Raw genomic sequence first — 5787 nt, forward strand, 5'->3', positions numbered from 1 at the left:
GGAAGGAAAAATACATCTGAAAGTAAGCTTGTCTTCTTTTTTAATTAAAAAATGACAACTAGTTTAGCAATTGTATCTGAATAAGAAGTAAACCTGTCTTACCTATTATCTCTTAAATAGAAATTACATTATAACGTTCAACGATAGGTAATTAAAGTGTTCTAGCCAATTTAGTGGTCTCTAGAATTCCTGCAACAACTAACAATTTGAGGGACACTGTTAAAAATATAGTGAAATAAACGTTTTTAATAAAGGATTGTACAAACATATTTTCATACATATACACATGGTGCATATTAAAACAAGACACAACATATTTTCGAAGTCAAGATTTGTTCACTTTTGTATATTTAATGGAAAAGCAGTAAACATTGTTAAACATAGTTCATTTGATACATAAACATTATTTCTTCCTCTAAGCGTATTTCCGGATGCTGATTCATCTTTGGCATTCTCAAGGATTTTTTAGTCTGTTGTCTCCTGGAGAAGTCCGTCAAGGTTTGAAATCAAAGTTTATCAGTAGCTGCTGGGAAAGCAAAGAAGGAAAATCTATTGACCTTATATATATGTACGTCTATATGTGTGTATGTATACACATACCACATGTAGGTATGTGTGTAATTCTTTACTTTTACTTGGGACAAAGGATTCATTATAGGAAGGAATTCTGTGTGTGAGAAGCATGAAAATTGTCACTGGTCCAACTGAGCCTAAGAGTGTCCTGAGCCCTTTGAAGTGAAGGAAGTTGGTCATGGTGTCATAGGCAGCATGTATCTTATCATAGGGATGAGTTGAACTCAAGCTCTTGGGGAAGTCATCTACCATACAAGGTGTTTTAAAGTTCAAACACAAGGCTTTCAATGTTTCAAGTGCTATAATAAAGTTCCTCTTTTTATTACCCTTAAGATGTGTGTTGATTTGATTTTAGCAAATTGTTACTATGATCTTCCTTTTAAATTTTTGCCGTAGAAATCACTATATACATAACAATCAGAATGATGTTCATAAAAACTTCTTTACTTATGCTCATATTAAGCTTTACTTCCTACTTAAGAATGCTGATATTTGCTTTTGAGTTCACCACACAATCAATCATGCCAATAATTTGATTTGCCTATTTCAAGAAAATAAGAACCACAATAGCAGTTTGCGGCAACTTCTTTGTATCTTTTGGTTAAACTGATAACCAGGGCGTCAATAAAAATTTTGCTTTGATTTTCAGTACTGTTGGTCATGGGAAAAAGAGTGTCAATTGAGGTACTAACAATTATATTGATATTTGTAAACGGTTTTTCAATCCTGGCATTCTTAGTACCGTTTGCCCCCTCTCTCTTCACCCTCATGAAATCATCGTAGAATCACAGGATTAAACAGAATAATAGAATCTCAGGATTGAATATGACTTCAATAGCTTTCTAATCCAGACAGTCCTTGATCCTCTATCATCCTGAGGGCATTCGCCCAATGTGACTCATTTCTCGTTTGAAGATCAGAAGGTGCTACCGAGAACTCAGCACTATTCTTTCTTCTGTTTCATGGGATATGGTGGCCAAAGATTCATTACTTACTGACCAGGCTTCGGCATGTCAGTCTCTCTGTAATTGACCAGGCTTCTCTTCTGGAAACAGACACAAGAGGGCTTGTGCCACCTTTCTAGCTTATTGGAAAGAAGCTGCTAAATCTTGCACTTCACCTGCAAAGAAGAATCCCTGGTTGCTTCAACGTGATGAAGAAGAGGGATGTGGAAATGAAACAGCACCTCTGTGGAAGTTTTTCACCATATTTAAAAATCAGGTATAGTATCTAATTATAACATTTTATTTGTGACCAATTAGGACATACCTTCATTGAATTCCCTAGTTATATTTTCTTCCAACTCCTGTCACATCTGAAGTCAAATGAAAAGACAAGTCAGAACAGTGAGGTAAATGAGGAAAGGGGAAGTCAAGATAATACACAGAACTCAAAAAATCTTATAAAGAATGCAGACATCCAAAGAAATGACTAATAAAATTAAGACCTCAGTATATTTGATTTTAGACATTCAAAAGAAAAGCTATTGATGTAATAAATTGATATTATTATGAACACAATCATGAATTTCTGACGATTAAATACAAAGAGACATGTGAACATTTTTAGCACAGTAGTCATGTCTCAGGTTGGCAATACAATTTTCGTCTGTGTTAAGCAAATTGTGCCCTCTTTATTTCCATTGGATCAATATAACATTTTTCGTTAAAAAGAAAATCAATTTCATATTCTATGCTTAAAATACTTAATTTCAAACATTAAAATTGTCTTCATTAAGTTTCAGTATAAACAGAAAATGACCCGTAAGTGGTCCTTAACAGAAAAGAAAATTCCTGGAAATGATGAAATACAATACACTATCGCCAAGGAAGGGCAGAGAGTACTAAATGAAAGCCGCTCCTGCATTGTCTGTTACATTCGAATTATTTATTTATCCAGGCAGACACTGATTTCATTTGAATTTCAAAATACATGCTTTCTCCTTGTGCAGATTTTAGAAACCACGCTAAGATAAATTCTACTTCCATCTTTAACTTGTAAAGAAGGAAGGAAAGATTGTTTCCTCATTCATTACTTCAATTCTTAAAACCACTTCATAGATACAGAAAGAGAAGATGAAATGGGAAATCACTGTTGATAACGATTAAAATGGTATAGTTTCCCTTTCAGGAGACAAATGAAATAGTTTGAATAGTATAGATAGATATGAGGTCAATCTTACAACATACACATACACCATTATTTGGACATTTTGTTTGTATTGAGTGTGACCTGGTGTGGAGTATGCCGACTTCTCATGTACTATAATTTTGTGCCTCCACTCTTAAGGCCACTCTCGTAATTAGTTTTTGCGTTCTGTATTCTGCAAATGTGAAGTTCAAGACGGGTTTGTGGGAATTATTTCGTGTTTACCTAAGTAATGATAATGTTTGTTGCCTACGTAAGGGTCAAGGATGCCCTTCGCGCTGAACATAAGGTGAATGTAAGGTTAATGGTACATGGGGGAAGAATTCAAGACCTCCCCATCCATTAATGGGCCTCAGACATGTTTTGCTAATTTCTAACGAGGCACAGAGTCACAATAGTCTTGCCCTTCAGCCCTGAAAAGAGTATCTATGCTTTGACGTGAGGGTTTATTTTGGGCCTTAGTATTTGGACTCTTAATAATCACTCTGAAGGCAGGAGTGTCCATACTCTGACTACTTCTTAAAGAGGCCTATTCAATGAATGAGCAAGGAGTCACCCTAAGGGAATACCTGTATAGCCATTGGCCTAAAAGTGCCAAGGTCTCCCATTGCATCTGTGGTCATCTCCAGGCTTCCTGAGGAATATCACTTCACTAGATTCAGATGGCTCTGGGGACGAAGTGATTCTATTGACGTTGCACAGCCCTCCCTCACTCAGAACAAATTCAAGTGTCATCAGTTCTTTGATGGGAAGGTGTTCTTCGGGGATGAAGAACAAACACATGTACGTGTCCATGGAGAAAAATATTTATAGCAGCTCTCTTTGTGGTGGCCCAAAACTGGAAATCAAGGCGATGACCATCAATTGGGGAACAGCTGAATAAACTGTGGTATTTAACTGTAATGGAATGTGAATATACTATAAGAAATGATAAAGAGGAAGACTTTGAGAGACCTGGAGAAACTTGTATGAAATGATGCTGAGTGAAAGGAGCAGAACCATCAGTCCTTTTCACACAGCACCAACCACAATGTGTGAGAAATCTTTCTAGTAGACGTAGTCCTTCATTGCAATGCAAGGACTTAAAAAATTCAGAATGGTCTCTTAAGGTAAAACGCCTTATACATGCAGACAAAGAACTACGGAACTGGATCACAGAATGAAGCAGAACATTTTCTTTTGTATTATGTTTTCTTTTGTTTGATGATTTCTCCCATTCGTTTTAATTCTTCTAAGGAACATGAATAAGGTGAAAATGAATTGAGTAGGAATGTATGTATAGACCCCATATGAAATTGTATGTTTTCTCATGGAGGGCGGGTGCAGATAGGAGGAAGGGGGGGAAGGGACGAGAAAAAAATCTAAGATATATGGAAGTGATTGTAGAACACTGGAAACACATAAAATAATAATTAAAAAAGAAAAAATGTTATTCCATCTTCTATCTCCAAGATGTTCCAAAGACTTTCTCCCATGCCAGCATATAATCCCACCTTCCCTGGGTCTTCAGAATACCCAGTATCATTTGAAAGCTCAGTTCAAGTGCGTCCAAGTCCTATTTTCATTCCGAGTTCATTTGCCCACCGTGCAAAACAAATGACCTTGTAGGTAGTGTGTATATGCTTCGTACTTACTTAGATAAAAGCATAAATGGCTTTTAGTCCTTCTCAAAGGCATCCCTCCTTCCACACAGTGGAGATGGGTTGACAATCATAGTTTAAGTCATTTTATGAATATTAACTCAACCGTTGGTAATTTCAGTGTACGATGACTGAGAAATTGCTCTGTTATTGCTAAAAATCCTTAACACACTTAATGAAGTCACCACAATAAGGGAGAAGACAAAATAAAATTCTAGTGAAACTGAAAGATAGCTTAGAAGGATCGATCATTGTTGGTTTCACTACGTGCTCCAAAGCAACAAGATCCATCTTTCCACATAATTGGCCATCACATACAGCAATGATTACGACAAGTCTTTATAAAAAGACCACCATGAAGATAATTGTTACCTCCATGCCAGTAATGTGTTGAATAGAGCAAAGAAGAGACCTTCTGTGAGAAATAAAGAGGTGTTTATTCAAATCATAACTTCTTTTGATGTTTAGTGACTTCAGAACAAAGATGGAAAAAAAGGGGATTCTAGAAGGTATGCTGAAAAACATAACTCACGTTTGAGAAATGAAAGAGAACAAAGGCTTTTACGATGATTTAGAATATTTCTCTGTCTGCATGTCTCTTCTGATGATTTTTTTCCAGAAGAATTTGAAGGTAACTACCCAAAGCAAAAGAAAACCACACACAAAGAAGAAATGAAATTGGTTATTATGAGAGAAGAAAAGATTGATTCCTGGAAATGACATCAGAACCAGCTGACTACAATCTGAATATAGACTAGTTGTTGTTTTTTTAATGGCAAAAATAAACTTCTATTCATAAGGCAATTATATGGTGATATAGATGCCCCAGCATCTATGGTGGTCCAAGCCATGAACAGAGAGCAAGTAAGACCATTGAGTAATATTGAGTACACCCATTTTCATGGATATAGTTGCAGAGAACAGAAGGGTGAAACAAATTGTTGATTAAGGAGCTGCAGAAGTAAGAACACATGTATAGATCTTATACCACATGGTTCAATGAAATAAAATGAAGTGAAGGTGAGCTGATTGGCAAAGGGAAGGAGTGATTATAATTCCTATCTATGTACAAGTAAAACAAAGTGGTCAACTATGGCTTAATAAGGAGACTTTCTCATGCAATATTTTCTTAAAAATTGCAAAACTATCTGTTTTCAAAATGAACGTTTTAATTAAAACTTCACGATGAAGACATGTTTATTAACTTTTATTCATGTTTCATTATATCAAAATCACTCAGAAGATTACTAGACACTGACCCAAAATGCTTAATCATTTGATCTTCCCTGAGTGATTAACACATTCAGTACATATATTTTTAAGGCATTTTAGTAGTGTCTTTAAAAAAAATGAAACATTTGCTGTATTGAATGTTGACTGCATTACATTTATCATGTTGGCTCTGGGAGGTCCTTAGAATTAGGCA

General features: G+C 35.6%; 1 long non-coding RNA gene across 2 annotated transcripts; it reads right to left on the reverse strand.

Moving 5' to 3' along the window:
* Positions 1-331: 331 nt before the first annotated feature.
* LOC140524338 (uncharacterized) lies at positions 332-1890 on the reverse strand. 2 transcript variants are annotated; one of them, XR_011973670.1, is made up of 2 exons: positions 1843-1890; positions 332-523 (listed from the first exon to the last, which is right to left on the reverse strand). It is a non-coding gene; the product is annotated as an uncharacterized lncRNA (long non-coding RNA). The 2 variants fall into 2 exon arrangements; XR_011973671.1 differs by having other exon boundaries at positions 332-526.
* Positions 1891-5787: the final 3897 nt, after the last annotated feature.

Source organism: Notamacropus eugenii, chromosome 2, assembly GCF_028372415.1.
Source record: "Notamacropus eugenii isolate mMacEug1 chromosome 2, mMacEug1.pri_v2, whole genome shotgun sequence".
Classification (NCBI taxonomy): Eukaryota; Metazoa; Chordata; class Mammalia; order Diprotodontia; family Macropodidae; genus Notamacropus; species Notamacropus eugenii.